The sequence below is a fragment of the Apium graveolens genome, chromosome 7 (assembly GCF_009905375.1).
Source record: "Apium graveolens cultivar Ventura chromosome 7, ASM990537v1, whole genome shotgun sequence".
Taxonomy (NCBI): domain Eukaryota; kingdom Viridiplantae; phylum Streptophyta; class Magnoliopsida; order Apiales; family Apiaceae; genus Apium; species Apium graveolens.
Window position 1 is genome coordinate 149415740 of NC_133653.1, and position 20355 is coordinate 149436094.

Genomic DNA, 20355 nt, shown 5'->3' on the forward strand with positions numbered 1-20355 from the left:
CGCATAACCAAGAAAACTACGGATTCCCTTCACAGAAATAGGTGGTGGAAGATTTTCAATGACTCCCACCTTGGCTTTGTCCACCTCAAGACCCTTGCTAGAGACCTTATGCCCAAGAATAATGCCTTCACGCACCATAAAATGACATTTTTCCCAATTGAGCACCAAATTAGTTTCCACGCACCTTTTGAGCACCGCACGAAGATTATTCAAACATTCATCATACGAATGTCCAAAGACGGAGAAGTCGTCCATGAACACTTCGACATTATTTCCAATCATATCAGAGAATATAGCCATCATACATCTCTGAAAAGTGGCAGGTGCGCCACATAAGCCAAACAAAACTCTGCGAAAAGCAAACGTTCCAAATGGACAAGTGAAGGTAGTTTTTTCTTGATTCTCTGGTGCAATACAAATCTGATTATACCCCGAATAGCCATCCAGAAGACAATAATACTCATAATCGGCCAACCTGTCAAGCATCTGGTCAATAAATTGAAGAGGGAAGTGATCCTTCCTCGTGGCCTTGTTCAACTTTCTGTAATCCATGCATACCCTCCATCCTGTGACTGTTCAAGTGGGAATGAGCTCGTTCTTCTCATTTGCTACCACATTAATACCTCCTTTCTTAGGTACTGTAATAACCCCAAAAATTGTTAAAGCCGTGCCAAAGGAATACAGTGATAATGGTAAAGTCGTGAAGATTGTATTATGGTTTGAAAGATTGACATTCCTTCTGATGACTGTGCAATACCCAACCGTAATAGTAGTTTGGTAAAGATTTAGTTCATAAAATTTCCGTGAGCAGGCTACCTATCTTAGAAGGTCCTATCTTGAGATTTGCCAGGACCATGTTGGGAAAGGACTTAATAAACTTTTGAACTTCATGTCTCCTAATAAAGACATATGATTAAGAATGGTATTAACCTGCTATAATTGCTTTTATTGTAACTCTTCTGCAATTTTATGTGCTTCATGTCATATGTATCTCAAGTTCAGGAGTGTTCTTCATAAATCATGAAAGGTGATCCTGTTACCTCCTTAAAAGATTTTTATATGGCGGACATGGACTCCGTATGATTAGATATTAAGATTCCGAGGAAAACAAATGACTATCGTAGGTCTGTGGTGGACTATAGTAATGCATCAATGATTCTATGAATATTTATACAATGACAACTGTGAGAGTTGTAATGTAATGAGCGGTGAGATTGAGTACTACTAATCGGGTCATGGTGATGTATAAGTAATCATCGGGGGACTAACTAAGGCGATCATTTACCTATGATATATTTATTCCTTCTTATCGATAAAGAGTAGTATTACTATACGAAGAAGGTTACGAAATAGCAATGGCTTCTAGTAACTATGATGTCTAGAATGAAATCCGAGATTCGATTTTTGCTGTCAAGGGAGTTTCAACGGTGATTGTTTATAAGCTCGAGCAAGAGCATGGGTCCATAGAATGATGGACGGAATAGTAAATATTCAGACACGTGAAATACGATGCTATAATACTTGATGTTGATATATATATATACGTATATGTTTTGTTCTCCTATGACAAACCTCTATAGTTCAGAGGTAGATTCCAAGCCAGATATTTTGTGGCAGTATTTTTTTACATATATACCATTCTCTTCAATTCGTTCTTTTCTCTTCTTTTCATTACATGTAATCTGAGAAGAACAACCCTTCCAGAAGGGGAGGTATTGCCGAATGACTATCTATCTATGTGATAGAAGCCTAGTAGGATACCACATGTTGTTTAATTGCTTGTCAAGTACTAAAGGCTGCCCACCTTCTGTACTAACTATGCAATGTAACAAGTGTTCATGATCATAGTGATCTCTCAATAAAATCTTTTACTTCTATATGATAGATCAAGCTTTCGAAGATGGAAGCAGCTAAAGGAAGTCGTATCAGTGCGGTGGTATTCCGAATCTAACGTGTTCGTGATACTAAGGTTGACGCGGTTATTAAAAGGTTATAGAATACTAACGAGCAAAAGTGTAACCAGTATAGTATTATGTACAGAAGATAGTAATGACTACGAACAAGAAAAGAAGGAGTATTGAGAAGCAAAAGCTATAGTGCTAGAAGCTATGATGAGAGTCTGTGCAATAGACTTGAAAGAATTTGGAATGATCACTTAACGCAGATTGAGTTTTCTTACGATAATAGATCGTATGTCAGTATCGAGATATCACCTTATGAGATCCTTGAGGGAACACAATGTCGATCTCCCTTATGTTAGGATGAAATTGTAGAGCGCAAGATGCTCGGACCCGCAGTAGTCCAAAGGACCAAGGATATAATAGATCTAATCAGAGGACGGCTGGTAATAGCCCAAGATGGACATAAGAAGTATATTGATTTGACACGAAAGGACAAAGATTAGGAAGTAGGGGACCTAGTGCTGTTATAGGTATTCCCTTGGAAATGATGAATGAGGTTCGGAAATAAAGGAAAGCTAAGCCCACGAATTGTTGGCCCTTTTGAGGTATTAAGACATATTGGGAAGTTAGCATATGAGCGCATAGGCATGCAACCAAACGTAACCTATATGGAGCAACCAGGAAGGGTTATAGATCGAAAAGGAACAAGTGCTTAGGAGAAAGGTTATCGTGCTAGTCAGGGTGTTGTGGCAGAACCACAATGTGGGAAAATTGACTTGAGAGTTAGAAGGCACAATGCTAGAAAAGTACCTCCATTTGTTTTCTATCTAATTCCGGGACAGAATCCTTTTAAGGAGGGGAGACTGTAATAACCCCAAAATTGTGGACTTTTTGTAACCCTTATGAATAGTGATTTTGCTGATTATGCTGAATAAGAAAACTTTTCATGCCACACTTTGTAGAGGTTCTTTTATTGTTATTCTGAGATCTTATTAGTACTCTATATGGTATATAAGTGTATGTAAAGATCGTCAGAATCCAAATTCGAACACTTTGATTTTTCCCGAAAATCCACCAGATACCGAAAGAATTGAGTATAAGGTAACAGGATAAAAAGGATTTAAATGCAAGGAGTATAAGAGAGGATCATAAAATGAATATAATGTATTGAGAAAGGTTAAGGAAACCCAAGTAATAAGATCCCGGGTATGATCCCTCAAACGATAAACGAGAACGAAAGTTAAGCGAACCGTATAACAGATCAACGGTCATTAGCCAAGTAATTAGGAGTTAATCAAAGAGGTTAGTGATGATGATGTCATCACACCAATAAGAAGAGGACAAGTGTGGGAAGATGACATAGGAGGATGACATAAGCATGACCAAAAGGGAAGGAAGTGTTGGTTGATTATAAACCACACAAAATTTACCATGGTAACAATTCAATTAATCACAAAAATCAAAAGCAACCAAAACAAACACATTTTCTTCTGCCCCCATCTTGTTGCCTCGGATTTTTGAAGAAAAGCAATGAAGAAAATTCCAAAACCCAAGCTCCACTTAATCAAAATTCAAAAGGTTTGTTTCTTTAGCTTCCATAATTCATAACTTAGATGAGCCATAAGTTTAAGCTCAAGATTCCATGTTTAACATAGCTAATCAATTCATCAAAGTTCTTGGTGAATAGTGTTTTCAAGAAACTAACTTTGTGTTTTCTTATGTTTTCTTCAAGATCCAAGCTTAGTAGAGATAGTTAGCGGTTATTTAAGGCTTCCTAAGTGATTCTCCACTCTCCAAGGAAGGTATAACTTCCCAAACCCTTAGTCTTAAGTTTTGTTGGTTTGGATTTAATAATGTTTAGATGATGGGTTAGTGTAATGGGTGTGTACTCATGTTTAGAGCTTTGTTTAGTAAGTGATTTTGTTGATTTTGGAGTTAGGAGTGATACTTGTTGGATTTGATGTTCTTGGTCACATTTTGACTTGGTTTAGATGAATAAGTTGAGATCTTGAGTTATAGTTAAATGATCTTGTATTGTGGTTGAATGATGGTGGAATGGTGTTGATTGGTGGTGGTTTGATGTTGAATTGATTTGGTAAAAATTTGGGAATTTCTAAGTTATAGCCGTCGTAATGCCCAATTTTCCTTAAACTATTTTGTGCTTAACTTTTGCACCCGAACACTCACTGCCATGAACTGACCATTACCATGTTTAGATATTTCATGTTACGAGCTTCGTTTTGATATGTGGCTCGCTTGAATCCGATGTACGGTTTAGGAGAAACGACCGTTTTAAGTAATGGCATTTCGCTAACGAATTATTACCCCTCGCCTTACTTTGAAACCTTGGTTAAGGCCCTTAAATGACTATTTGGAGTATGAAACAATTATTTAAAGTGGACTAGGCAGTTGATAGGGTATTCACGAAAGCGTCGCCTTAAAATTCGTAACGGTTAATTTATTAAAAATGGTGGAGCCGAGGGTACTCGAACGACTTATGTGATTCGTTAAGCGTAGAAGTGACCATAAGCGAACGTTAGTGTTCAATTGGTTAAAGTATAGATTCTTAAGCGACTTTGGTTTAATTCCAGCTTATATGTTGTTTATAGGTTACCAGACTCGTCCCAAGCCTTTTATCACCCCTAGTTGCTCAGGCAAGTTTTTTCCCCGTTATACTGTTGTTGTGATGTATATATGTATATGCATTATCTTGTGATAAGTGCATGATTGTTATTAGCAAATCTTACGATATATTGGAACATGTGATATGGTATGTATGTATGTCTATTTCGTAATCTTGATATCTAATTGTTGATTCAAATGCTTATAAACTGCATAATACATATGCTAGAGATAAGCAGTAATTGCGTATACCCTTAGTATAGGGGACCCGAAGGTGGACATTTTTGTAAACCGGGAGTCGATGTTCCCGAGTATAATATACGTATATTTTTATATATATATATAAATAGTTTTCAAAACTATTAATTAAATAAGGTTTATTCGATAACTTTATTTATTTAATGAATATTATCTTGAATATTCATTCGAGGACTTATGACTCCGCTTATTTATTTAATGAATAATATCTTGAATATTCATTCGAGGACTTATGACTCCGCTTATTTATTTAATGAATACTATTTTGAATATTCATTCGAGGACTTGTGACTCCGCTTATTTATTAAATAATATTCTTTATTTTGATTAAAGAATAATGGTTCGATATTTTAAACTTATTTTCGATTATTCAAATAAAAATCGTACTTTCGTATAAGTATATCTTTGGTTAATTATTATTCATTTCAAGGATGAGTTTTTAAAACTTCTACTTCATTTATTTTTTTATAAAGATTATCCTTTATGGGAATATTATTTAAATAATAATATTCAGATATTCTCCAACATTTCGGGACTGATTTATTTTATTAAATCAGTATTACTCCAAACATTCTTAAAAATTTTTTCGAGTCTTCAAAATGATTTTTAAAAGTTAGAGCGGATCCCAAAACTCATTTTCAAATTTAAGATCTTCCTTTCGAGGGGACTTGAATACTCGCACAAAAAATCTGAGGGATCCGGCTCCGTGATGTATTTTTATATTCGCAACAAGGTTGCTGTTTTGATAAAATAGTTTTTGATTACTTACCCAACACTCGGGAAGTAAAATTCTTGGAACAAGTTAATCCATTAACAGGCATCGCCTGGGAAATATCGGTGAGTTTTCCTTTCCAACTAGATACGACTTTTTGGTGGAGCCGTATCAACAAGTTTCTACTTGGGGAAAGTGGGGACGAGCTTTACGTTTCAGAGTCATGAATTTCATCTGAACTAGGAATGGCGTAAGTGGTCGAGTGGCGCCGGCCCAGCCTTATTATATTGGCCCAAATGGCCCGTCCCAGAAGTTCCGCTAAGACGGTCCATTCCTTAGGAGTCCAGGGTTTGGTTGACAAGTAAATCCAACTGTTCTCCTCTACATGTAGAAGATGGTGGGGTTGCACTACTGTGACTGATCATCGTGAGTGGTCTTCCTGGCGCGGCAAACTCCCGTAATGAGTTCATCATCCAATTGGATATTTCTGCAACACTACGCAGAGCACTTCGATAGAAAGGCTACGGCTGGGCGATTGTTAAGTGTTGGCAGGGTTGAGTTTTTAAAATGATGTTTTCATCAAATGAAGTATCTCGTAACTTCATTTCATTTTGATGATATTTCAAAGATTGATTCTATACAAGTTTTGTTGTGTAGCTTCATCTATGGGATGAGCTAATTATAACTTGAATGGTGGTAGTTCAAGTAGTATTCGAAAAAGATATAAGTATATTGGAGTATCTTATAACTTCATCTTTTCAACTTATATCTAGTTAATGATTATCTTATGCATGATAAAGATTTTCAGAAAAACGTTGAGACAAGGTTAGATATATGAGATCACCTTGCAATGATATTTTTATAAAAGTTATAAACTGGAACGCTATGTATATTATGCATGGAAGAGGATTCTAAGATTTTGAAAAAGTATATATACTTATATACTGAATATTTTGCGACTTGGTCGCGTTAAGATATCAAACTTGGTTCATTTCTTCTTGACCAAGACTTTCATGAGTACTATGAGAATGCTAATATATTGTTAATTATTATACATATTATTTCGGTGGGCTTGTTGCTCACCCTTGCTTTCTTCTTTCATCACACAACAACAGATAGACAAGATGAACAGGACCAAGCTCCCAATTCATGAGCGGATAGGAAATGTTCCGCAATTTCCTGTAGGCGTTGATGCTGTTGTAGCTGAGGTAGGAACTACCAATAGGCTAGGCTTTCAACTTTTGTTGTGCCAGACTTATGTACATTTATGAATTGTAATAATGGCAAATATTATGTAAATTTATTCAGAAACCCTTTTGAGGTGTAATGAATTATAATTGTGGAATAAAATGACTTGTGTTATTGTTTGGTATTCATCTCTGAGACTATAACTTGTGGTGTGTGTGTGTGTATATCATGGGGTCACAGTACGTAGTAGTTGATTGATTATTAAGATTGAGTATCGTTAAGGTAAATGGAACTCGTGACAACCCGGATCTCCGACCCCGGATTTGGGGGTGTTACAGGTACACATTGCACGGGGCTCACCCATGAACTGTCAGAAATAGGATATATGATTCCTGCATCCAGCCACTTCAGAATTTCTTTCTTCACCACTTCTTTCATGATAGGATTAAGTCATCGCTGTTGCTCAACTATTGGCTTACTACTCTAGCAGAATTTTATGCATGCAGTACGACGGGCTGATCCCTTTTATGTCTGCTATAGTCCATCCAATAGCCGATTTGAATTCTCGCAAGATCCTTAAGAGCTTGTCCTCCTCACTACCTGAAAGGTCAGATGCAATAATACCAGGTAAAGTAGATGCATCACCTAAAAAAGCATAGCTCAAGTGTTTAGGCAATGGTTTAAGCTCCAAGGTAGGTGCTTCCTCAATAGATGGTTTGAGCTTTCCTTTAGCATTTTAGAGGACATAAGTACCAAGAGATTCAAATGGCATGTCTAGCTTTCGCCTCCAAGGAGAAGCATTTAGATATTGTAGTTGCTCATTGCCATCCTCATCATCACTGTCAAACTCCCCCACTAAGGCTTTCTCTAATACATCGGACATTAGCATATGATCAAGTTCTGAAGTTACCGCAGAATCAATCAAATCCACCTTTAAGCACTCCTCATCTTCTGTAGGGAATTTCATCGCTTTGAACACGTTGAATGTCACATCCTGATCCTGCACCATCATAGTAAGTTCTCCTTTCTGCACATCTATCAAGGTACGGCCTGTAGCCAAGAAAGGTCTCCCCAAGATTATGGGAATCTTCTTATCTTCCTCGAAATCCAGAATAACAAAGTCTGCAGGAAAGAAGAGCTTATCCACCTTTAATAGCACATCCTCCACTATGCCTCGTGGGTATGTAATAGAATGATCAGCCAATTATAGAGACATGTAGGTGGGCTTTGGATCAGGCAAATTCAACTTTTTGAAGATAGATAACGGCATCAGATTGATGCTTGCTCCCAAATCGCACAGGCATTTGTCAAAAGAGAACTTGCCGATGGTGCAAGGAATGGTGAAGCTACCTGGATCTTTAAGCTTTGGAGGTGATTTTTGTTGCAACACAGCACTGCACTCTTCCGTTAGAGCAACAGTCTCAAGGTCATCCAGTTTCACCTTCCTTGAAAGAATACTCTTCATAAATTTCGCATAACTAGGCATTTGCTCCAGAGCCTCAGCGAAAGGTATATTGATGTGAAGTTTCTTGAACACCTCCAGAAACTTACCGAACTGCTTATCCAGCTTTTGTTGTTGCAATCTCTTAGGGAAATGTGGTGGATGATAGAGCTGTTTCTCCCCTGTATTAACCTCAGGCAGAGTGTGTTCAACAGTAGTCTTTCTTGGTTCCGCCGCTTTCTCCTTTTGCTTAGCTTCTTCATCACCAACTTCAGCTTCTCCGTCTTTTGCTTTTTCAGCATCAGCAACTTTTCCAGGCCTTAAGATAATAGCCTTGACTTTCTCTTTAGCTTCCTTTCTACCTGGCACTTCAGTATCACTAGGAAGTGTGCCAGGTTGACGATTGAGCACTGCATTGGCTATTTGACCGATTTGATTTTCCAAGGTCTTGATAGAAACAACCTGACTTTTGCACAACAGCTTAAGTTCCTCGAAATTAGCACTAGAAGGTGGAGCTGCACCTCCTTGTTGATGATGTAATTGCCTTTGTGCATAATGCTGTGGTTGCTGGAATTCAGGTGGATTAAACTGTTTACTTACGCCCTGCTGATATGGTTGCTGAACAACATTCTGATTATTGCTCCAGCTGAAATTTGGATGATTTCTGTTGTTAGGATGATGGTAGCTGGCATAGGCTGTTGCGGTCGCTGATAATTGTTCACATACTGAATAGATTCATTGACAAGAGAACACTGATCCGTAGCATGAGAACTTGCACAAAGCTCACAGACCATAGCTATCTGATTGACTTCATAGGTGGCTAAATAATCGACCTTCATAGACACCTGCTACCTTCCCAGGCATCATCCTTTGAGTTGGGTTTTGATGCTCATTTGCAGCCATAGTCTCAATAAGATTATAAGCCTCAGTATAGCTTTTGGCCCACAAGGCGCCTCCAGCTGCTGCATCGAGCATGGGCCGAGATTGGGCCCCCAAACCATTATGGAAACCAGTGATCACCATCCAATTAGGCATACCATGATGTGGACACTTTCTCAATATCTCCTTGTAGCACTCCCAAGCTTCGCACATGGATTCTGTAGGTTGCTGCGCAAACTGAGTAAGAGCACTCCTCATAGCTGCAGTCTTCGCTATTGGATAGAACTTTACCAGAAACTTTTACGCAAGATCTTGCCAAGTAGTGATGGACCCAGCTGGTTCAGAATGTAACCAGTCCTTAGCTTTATCCCTCAGAGAGAATGGGAAAAGCCTCATCTTGATAGTCTCATCAGTCACACCATTATATTTGAAAGTACTACAGATCTCGACGAAATTCTTGATGTGCATGTTGGGGTCTTTAGTAGCAGCACCTTCGAAAGAAACTGAATTCTGCACCATCTGAATAGTGCCCGACTTGATTTCAAAAGTGTTAGCCTAAATAGCCGGATGAAGGATGCTCGACTGAATGTCATCAATTTTAGGTCGATAAAAGTCCATAAGAGCTGGATCTGCCGGAACTATATGATCACCCATGATTACTGGTTCTTTCTGCTCACTTTCTGTATCCGAATCTTCAAAATCTATTTTCTCCGGAATATCAAGAACTTCGTCTGTCTCCTCAGCCGTATCTAAACTCCTCTTGCGAGTACGAGAACGTGTTTGCATAAACGCTCGCTAAAGTACCTGAAACACAATCGGAAATAATAAGTAACACGTCTTAATCAATGAGTCCTAATAACCACTGATGGTAAGTACATAAACTAAACAAATACGCCGAGTCCCCGGCAGCGGCGCCAAAAACTTGGTAGAGCGGAAACACACGCTAATAATACACGCAAGTATACGCGTTCGCAAGTAATATAGAATACTTTCTAGTTCCTTCCCACAGAGACTCAGACTAATTATGTTCAATTACACTCACTCACCAATGTATGATTACTTCTCAATGTCAAGATAATAACACTTAGATTTCATTAACTAATTATTAACTATAATTAACTACGAGAATTAAACACTTAATTGATACTTGAATTAACAATATTAAACACACATGAGATCACAACTTCATTACTACTTCCTTCAATAGTTATTGTTATTACCCTTAGCATGTAACGGTGATGATATTAATCGAACAACACGAAACTGATAAAAGCCAACTTTCGTTGTACTAATACCATTCTACCAAGCATCCACAATTAAAATAGAAGTTGAATATGCATCAATAATGTTTAGACCCTATATGCCTACAGAATTTGACAACATAATGATTTAAGCACAAGTTATTCCTTATGATTTCACAGGGTAAGTAAAACGGTTAGAATTACCCACTAATCATGCATACACATACATGAACCTATGCTAGCATGGCATGTTCTAAACCTCAAGATCCACTGTCACTTCACAAGAGATTAACACCCTATCCTATATGTTCGCGACACACATAAGAGGAATAAGCATAACCAATACTAGATATCATACAATCATCACACATTAAGGTATTAAACAACTAACTAAAGAATTCCATAGCAAATCCGTTACGACCCCATGATCACGATTAGCCCATGATAGAACTCATCGTCACCATGGGTTCATATGAAAATATATTAATAACACACGAGAATAACTAAATAAACTACTTATATTAAACCAGAGTACGTCACAAGAGTAAATAGGTTCAAAGTAAAGAAAACTAGCATCCACTGTTACAACGAATAAAAGAATCACAGGAAACTAAGCTTCCTCTTCGTTGCAGTGTGCTAAAACGGTCTTCTTCCTTATCTCCTCGCTCCTCGATTGATACTACGATTTAACACACATGAAACGTCTCTAAAATCTACTTATATAGAAGCCCCACAAAACCCAGCTATCTCAGAAGTCGGAAGCTCAACAGAATTAGGAGTCTAAAAATTAGTATCTTTTTTTACGCCCCTGAGCGGCCGCTCAGTAATCCTGAGCGGGCGCCCAGCTTCCTGAGCGGCCGCTCAGTAGAGCTGAGCGGGTGCTCAGAATCTTTCTGGAAAATTCATTTTTCTGCTCCTGTTCTTCGCTGCATTCTTCTCCAAACTTCCCACTTAGAATGCCAAACACATACTAAGGCTTATTCTTGATGAAATCTCTCCACAAACACAAGTAATTCCCTGAAATACACAAACACTAGAAAAACGCATTAAATACACAAAATACTTGATTTCAAGACATTAATTCAAGCTGTTATAAGACATTCTAAGTGGTATAAAATGCCACTTATCAGTGCTGATAGATATAAGCCTCTTTGGGGGCTGCTACTATATGTGTATGCCTCTGGCATCTGTCGTATTTCTTTATATAAGCCTTTGCATCAGCTATCATCATTGGCCAGTAGAATCCCAATCGAGTTATCTTGTGAGTGAGGACCCTGCCCCCAAGTGTTGTCCACAAATCCATTCATGGGCTTCTTTAAGCGCATCTTCTGCTTCAAGAGGTCTCAAGCACTTCAAGTATGAAATAACAAAAGACCTTTTGTATATAAGGCCTTCAATTAAAGAATATCTAAATGCTCTTACTGACAACTTGCGTGCCTCCTAGGAATCATCGGGGAGCCATCCAGTCTCAAGGTGAGTTTTGATTGGATCTATCTAACAACTTGTCAAACCAAATGGTACTATCAAATTTATGACATGTATAGTAGGGATCTTCAAGGCTTGAAAGTAAATACTCCTCGAGTTGTTCTCGATTTTAGACGAGGTGAACTTAAATAGGGCATCAGCCATAGTGTTCTCCTCTCTCGGGACATGTTCAGCGTACCATTCATCAAACTGAGTTTGAATTCCCTTCAGGGCTCTCGGGCACTTGTCCATAGTATCATCCTTAGCCTAAAACTCTTCGTTGACTTGAGCAACTACAAGTATTGAGTCTTCACGAATCTTAAGGTTCTTGGCCCTCACGGCTCTAGCCAAGCCTAAGAAGGCTATCAACACTTTATATTCTACTTCCTTATTCGTAGTTGGGAAGTCCAACTTTAAAGCATACTCTATCATGGAGTTTGCACCACTGGACTTTGTTTTGGACGTTCCATCAAAATGGAGAACCCAATACTCCTTCAGAGTTGTATTCTCATCTTTCTCTTTCTTTCCTCCTTATGTGGTTACTATCTCTTTCCCCCGACTTCTTGGTCACTAATGGTGCATTCGACCATGAAGTCTGCTAAGGCCTGAGCCTTGATGGTTGTTCGAGGCTTGTACTTGACGTCAAATTCTCCTAACTCAATCGCCCACTTAATGAGCTTTCCACTGGAATTCAGGCTATGAAGAATGTTCCTCAAGGGTTGGTCTGCCAAGACTTCGATTTTGTGAGCCTGGAAGTATGGTCTCAACTACCTCGAGGTTGTGATGAGGGCAAGTGCAAATTTCTCTATAGTAGAGTAATTCAAATCCGCTCCGTGGAGCACCTTTCTTACATAGTATACAGGCTTCGGGATTTTTTGTTCTTCCTTTATCGGGAATGTACTCACGGCTTGTCAGATAACGCGAGGTACAAATAAAGAGTATCCTCCGGACTAGGTTTGGGAAACAACAGGGCCTTGGTCATGTACTTCTTCAGCTATTCAAAGGCCTCTTGGCTCTCAGCTATCCGTTCAAAATTTTCACGTTCTTAAGGGTTTTGAAAAAGGGTAGTCATTTGTCTCCAGACTTGGAGATGAACCTCCCTACAGTTGTGATTCTTCCTGTCAGCTTCTGAATACCCTTGATGCAGCGTGGTGGCTCCATGTTTAGAATGGCTTTGATCTTGTTGGGGTTGGCCTCGATTCCCCTCTTCGAGACCATGTGACCCAAAAATTTTCCAAACGCAACACCAAAAGCACACTTGGTGGGCTTTAACATTATCTTGTGGTGCCTTAGCACTTCGAATGCTTCTCTAAGGTGATTAATATGATCATCTTTGGCTAGGCTTTTGACTAACATGTCATCAACATAGACCTCCATGGTCTTTCCAATTAGATGGGAAAATATCTTATTCACCAGCCTTTGGTAAGTAGCTCCTGTGTTCTTAAATACAAAATCCATAACAAGATAACAAAAGACACCAAAGTTAGTTATGAAAGATACCTTGGGGGTGTCATCTTTGTGCATTTTGATCTGATTATAATCATTGAAACCATCCATGAACTTAGCATCTCGTGTTCAGCGGTGGCATCGATCAGGGTATCAATCCTTAGTAGGGGTAGAAGTCCTTAGGACAAGCATCATCCAAGTCAGTGAAGTCGATGTATATCCTCCACTTCTCATTGGCCTTCTTGACCATTATGAGGTTGCCCAACCACTCATGGAATTCCACTTCGTCAATGAATCCAGCTTCTAGGAGCTTCTAGACCTCCTGTTTAATGGCTTCCATCCTGTTAGGGGCATAAGTTCTCTTCTTCTATTTTACGGCCTTCCGAGTTGGATCGACATTCAGCTTATGAGTTATGAGGTTGGGGTCAATCTCAGGCATACCAGCCATCATCTAGATAAATACATCACTATTCTTTTGTAAGAAGGTTGTCAATTGCCCCTTCAAGGGCTTGTCCAAAGATGCTCCAATATTCGTGACCTTCTCCGGGTCTAAGAAGTCTAAGGGAATTGGGACTAAGTCTTCTGCTGTCTTCCCTCAAAGTTCTTCATTCTCACGGACATCCATGTCTTCTATAGGAAGGACCTGCCCCTCAGTTCCATTGGGCCTAAGTGCTGCAACATAGAAACTGCAGACCATTTTCCGATCTCCTCTTGCCTCACTGATACCATTCCTAGTTAGGAACTTCAGTACTATATGGTAGGTTGAGGGCATGGATTTAAATGAATGGATTCATGATCTACCCATGATAGCGTTGTAAGTTGAGGCTGTCTTAACAACCTGAAACTTTAACATCTGTGTGGCCTCCCTAGGCTCTTCCTCAATAGTCACGGGAAGTTGAATCGCTCCTTCAACCTGGCATTCTACTTGATTGAACCCGTATATGGGTGTGTTAGATGGAGTCAATAGAGAATCATTGTATACCATCCTTAGGAATGTGTCATGAAAAAGAATATCCACGGAAGCTCCATTATCCACTAGGATGCTCATGACTAGACAATTTTCAATAATTGGTGCGATAACTAAAGGATCGTCCTGAGGAAATTTCAAACCTTCAAAGTCTGGTTCATCAAACTCAAGCATCATCTCCAACTTGGAACTCTTAGATAGTTCTCCAATTATACTCATTACCTCTCTCGCATAAGCTTTGCGAGAGTTCCTTGAAATCTCATATGTTGTAGGACCTCCTAAGATCGTGTTGATTACTGGTGATGGGTCACACAACACTATAGAAGGGGGTTGAATATATGTTTATACAATCAAATCGATTTCAACACAAGTATGTAACAAAAATCAAGTATATTCAAATAAACTCTGTTACAATAGAACTGTTATTCTCTCTTAGTGATGAATAATATCAATAAGAGCTTATAGGTTACAATAAATAATGTTTCTCGATAATGATAACACATATAGTGTAAACCCTAAGCTGTGTTTATATAGTACACAGTTACAAGATATATTCTAATTGATATGGAATTTAATTTTGTCTCCTATAATATATCAATCAGATATCTTCTACAAGTCTTCTAGTCCTCTAACTCTTCATGCATATCTTCTTTTGCTTTAGTCCAGATCTTATCCTATAAAGTAGCCGCATTCCTTATCTGAAGTCTTCCCGCACTTAAGTACTGATATGTATCTTCTGATGCCTTAAGTTCTGATATTAAGTTCCAACTTCAGTAAGTTCTGATTTCAGTAAGTCCTGATATGTCCTGTTATTAAGTTCTGAAAACTAAACACAAATCAGATTAGACATGAATTCTCAAATATATCTAAGAATCTCCCCCACTTGTAAATTATGCAAAATATACCAGTTAATAGATTTGATGATGTCAAAAACATTCAAGTACAAATGCAATAAGAGTTTAAATAGACAATTAACTACAACTTACAGTCCTTGTAGCTTTTACCAATCTCACTGAGTCAATCTGAATCCAAAGTGATTCTTGATAAAGTTTGATATCAGCTTTTCTTCTTTATTCCTCAGGACTTGAGCTATTGTAGCTTTGACTTGCTTCAATTCTTTATTCTAACTTCCAATCTGGTAGATTGCAGTCCTTAAAGCTGAGATATGGTTTTTTTCTAAACCATCACCAAGTCTGATTACCCTTGGATGAGAAGAGTCTTCATTGTAACACAGACATTTCTCTTTCAGATCACTTCAAGTTTAGCAGAATCCTTCTTCATTGGAATTTCACTTCCATCATCTTCAACTATGTTAGGAATGAATTCTGTAACCCTTGATCCAGAAATTCTTGCTTTATCTCTTATGGTCTTCATAATGAAATTTGACCATTTCCTGGTAATCTCATAGTTTATCTCTAAAAGATAATGAAAGAATTGAAGTTCTTTTAGAGATTTGTTCAGCACATATGATTCTGACATTTGATATGTTCTTTCATCTTCAAGAAATAGAATCAGATTTTCTTTAACATTATGTTTATCATGAGCATCCAGCACCACTTGAACGGAGATAACCTTATCAAGGTGTTTCTGTGTAACATCTTCAAGAGGTTTGTCAGTTAACAAAAATGGATCTCTAGTAGCAACTTCAACTCCTGTTTTGATCTTAGCTTCATCAGAACCTAGCTCTGCTCTGTCTCTTGGTTCTCTAGCATTTAACCCAATAGTCATGAAATCAGACAGCAATTGGCTTTTCTTTGGATATGATGGTTTGACATTCTTCCATAGTAGTTTCTTCTTATCAGCAACTTTCATCTTGTCTAAATCAACTTGAGCACTGTGAGAGGTTGATTTTTGATGACTTGATCATAATTTGTTTTTTCTTCTGTAGCTTATTGTTCTCTATTCTGAACAACTTGAGCTTTGTTATAGGTTGTCTTGGATTCTTCAGTTATCTTCCTTCTTTTCAGAATTTAACAGTTTCATCTTCTATAACAGTATCATCATAAACTTGAACCATTTAGCACACAGGTTTCATCAGGATTTGAGGAATTTTCATCTCCTATGGCTTTATTGGTTCATCAATTTTTCCCTTTCCTTTATCTTTGGGATCAATCTCGGTTTGTGATCTAGTCTTGGGCTTAGATGCCTCAGAAATTGATTTTTCCTTGATCACAATGCCTTTTTCCTTAGGCCTTGGAGGTTTCTTTACAACAGAAGCTTTAGACTTTAGATTTGTCTTCTCAGCTTTAAATCTAGCTTCTTCCTCCTTGAGAGTTTCCAAATCCATTCCAGGATTATGTTTGAGAAACAATCTTCTAGCAATCTCTTCATCAAGTGTCTGAATTTTAGGATCTTTGTAGTAGACAGTAGTCTGCTTTCCCTTGAGCTTCAGAGTTTACAGAAACTTCTGAAAGTCTTGACTTCCACCTTGAATCAGAACATTAGGCTTTGTCATCAAACTTTGCTTATCTGAACTTGATATCAGACTTTTAGCATTCACAGCATCAGAACTTGACTTGTTCTATGTAGACGATTTGCTAACATCAGAAATTACTTTCTATGAAGATTTTCCTCGAACTTTTCCTTGACCTCTACTCTTATCAGGGTTTCCCTGATCATCACCTTTGTCATCCTTCTTCTTCAGTATTTAAGTAGGTGAGCATTTGGACTTAACTACCTTCTCCCCCTTTTTGGAATCATCTGGTAGTAGGAGAGAGAGAAAAAGTTCTACTGAAGATTGAATCTCATCCAATTGAGCTTTTTGAGAAGCTTGATTCTGGAGGACCTCAGTAATTTGGGCCTGTTGCTGTTCTTGAACCTTCTCAATGGCTTCAACTTTCTCAGAAATAGGTCTAATAAACCTTCTTTTATCTAGCTTGATCTTCATATCTAGCTTTTCAGCTTTTTCAAGAAGTTGGTCAACCTTTTCATGAGTTGTAAAGTGTTGACCTTGAAGAGACTTGATACTTAGAGCAGTGACCTTGAGTTGGTGCTTGAAATCAGAATTTGTCATCAGCTCATCAGCTTTGGCAATATGTTCTGACAGAACTTTAGAGCTTCGAATGAAATCAGATTCATTCCACTTCTTGGTCCACTCAACACCTCTATGAGTTTCTTCCCAAGGAACATGAGCAGCTTGTTCAACAAACTTTTCAATAAGTGTCTCCTTGCCAAGAGTAGGTGCTGGAGTATCTACTGAAACATTGTCTCCAGAACTTGAAGAAGACTCATTATCCTCTGATAACACAAGAGTGTGTGAGGCTATAGGAGATTCTGGAACAACTTCATCTAAATTCTGATCTCCAGGTTCCTGATCCAGAATTGGTGTAGATGGTATCTCAGCCTGTAAGATAGGAGAATTAACTATAGTTGGCTGAGTTGCTGATGGAGCTTCCAGATGAAGAACAGTTGGAATGTGCAGCCTATGGAGGTCAATTTCAAGACTTAATCATGAATCTTCAGCTGTAACATTGTCATGAAGAGGAGAGACATGAGGTGTTGTAACACCCCCAGATCCGGGGTCGGGGATCCGGGTCGTCACGGTCTTTCTTTCCACAATATCACTTCACTTAATTAATAATAATAACCTTATGCTGTGACCCCACACTAACACACACCACAACCCGTTATAGTCTCAGAGATGAAATTTAAATAAGTACAAGTCTTTGAATCCACAATTTAAAAGTTATTACAACCCAAAATGATTACTTGATAAATTTACAGTTAATTGCCATTATCTGCCACAAGTTATAATTATACATAATTTGATTCTCAAAAATAGAATGCCTGATCTACCAATAGATCTACCTCTGCAGCTATAGCAGCCACAACATCATCGGGAAGACGCGGGACGCTTCCCACGCACTTGCACTGGGTCTGCTGGAGTCTGGCCATCTTTCCTAACTGTTGTTGTGTGATGAAGAAATAAAGCAAGAGTGAGCCTTACAGCTCGCAAGATAATATATAGTGATAACAATAATATAAGTATCTAAATGGATACTTACTAGAATCTTTTATCATGAGTAAGATAATTACTTACTAGATATAAGTAAAAACAAGGGATGAAGTTACCAAATACTTCACTATACTTATATCATTTATAAAGCTACTTGAACTACCATTGTTCAAAGTATAATGAGCTTTCAACAGTTCATCACATAGATGAGACTACCAGACAAGATTTGAATAGATTAAATCTTTGAAATATTATTAAAGGAAATGAAGTTATGATATACTTCATTTAGTTCTGATATATATATATATATATCCACATATACATCTTCTTTATACATTTCCTGAAAACCTCTGTCATGTAAAGTATGAACATAATTGCAATATCCAATAAATTTGGAAAGGAAAAGAATTTGGCATAAACCAGATATCTTGCTGATCAGGCAAAGATACCCATAAGTAACCTTTTCTACTAGTAGATGGACGAATTCCCTACTGGTCATCACCCTGGTCGTAATAGGACCTTATGCTGGACTGCCACTCAGCCACTTATGCATTTGATGGACTCCCACTGAGCCACTTACACTATCATGGACGCCCACTGAGCCCATGTTGCTTATGCCGACTCAATAGATGGACTTACTTCCCGAACGTTGGGTAAGTAATCAATTCATTTACCAAAACTGCAACCTTGTTGCGAATATAAAATACACCACAGAGCCGGATCCCTCAGGTTTTGAGCGAGTATTTAAATCCCCTTAAAAAGGAAGATCTTAAATATAAAAATGAGTTTTGGGATCCGCTCTAACTTTTAAAAATCATTTTGAAGACTCGAAAACACTTTATAGAGTGTTTGGAGTAAAGCTGATTTAATGAAGTAAATCAGTCCCCAGAATATTTAGAAATTGACTGAATATTATTATTTAAATAATATTCCCATAAAGAATAATCTTTATAAAAATAATTGAAGTAGAAGTATTAAAACTTATACTTGAAACGAGTATTAAATAACCAAAGATATACTTATATGAAAGTACTATCTTTATTTGAATAATCGAAAATAAGTTTGATTATTGACACCTTATTCTTTAATAAAATAAAGAATATACCTCAGCAAATAATCGGAGTCATAGATCCTCAAATGAATATTCAAATAATATTCATTAAATAATATAAACTGAGTCATAAGCCCTCGAATGAATATTCAAATAATATTCAATAAATAATATAAAAGAGTCATAAGCCCTCGAATGAATATTCAAATAATATTTAGATAAATAAATAAAAGGAGTCATAAGTCCCCGAATGAATATTCAAAATAATATTCAATAAATAATATAAAAGAGTCATAAGCCCTCGAATGAATATTCAAATAATATTCAGATAAATAAATAAAAGGAGTCATAAGTCCCCGAATGAATATTCAAAATAATATTCATTAATAAAATAAAAGGAGTCATAAGTCCTCGAATGAATATTCAAAATAATATTCATTTAATATAAAGGAGTCATACGCCTTCGAATAATATTCGAAATAATATTCAATAATAAAATAAAATTAAAGTTATCGAATAAACCTTATTCGATTAATAGTTTTGAAAACTATGACCATATATATATATATAAGTATATATATATATATATTTATATCCATATATACAAAATCTACTCGGGATCCTCGACTCCCGGTTTTAGAAAATATTTTCACCTTTGGGTCCCTGTACTAAGGGTATATGCAAATTACCGCTATCCTCTAGCATAGGTATTATCAACTGAATCAACAGATATATATGGAAAGAATACGAAATAGGCATGCATATATATATACCATAGCAGCATGCTTCAATATATTGCATCATTTGCTAATTAACCAACATGCATCTATCGCAAGATAATGCAAATACATATATTCATCACAACAACAGTTATAACGGGTAGAAAACTTGCCTGAGCGACTTGGGGTGATAAAAGGCTCGGGACGAGTCTGGTAACCTATAAACAATAAGTAAGTTGGAATTAAACCAAAGTCACTTGTAAATCTATACTTTAACTAACTTAGACTCTAACGCTTGTTTTGCGCTTATTGATTCTCTTAAGTCACTCGAGTACCCTCGGCTCCACCATTTTTAATAAATTAACCATTACGAGTTTTAAAGCGATTCCTTCGCGAGTGTCTTACCAACTGCCTAACACTCTTACCATAATTGTTTCATACATTAATTAACTCTTTTTGGTCTTTAACCTATGTTTCAAAATAAGGCGAGGGGAAATGATTCGTTCGCGAA

General features: G+C 37.4%; 1 non-coding gene across 1 annotated transcript; it reads left to right on the plus strand.

Annotated features, from left to right (window-relative positions):
• The first annotated feature begins 9155 nt into the window (after positions 1–9155).
• On the plus strand, positions 9156–9262 carry LOC141675843 (small nucleolar RNA R71). Its single transcript, XR_012556473.1, has one exon. It is a non-coding gene; the product is annotated as a small nucleolar RNA R71 (small nucleolar RNA).
• The last annotated feature ends 11093 nt before the right edge of the window (positions 9263–20355 follow it).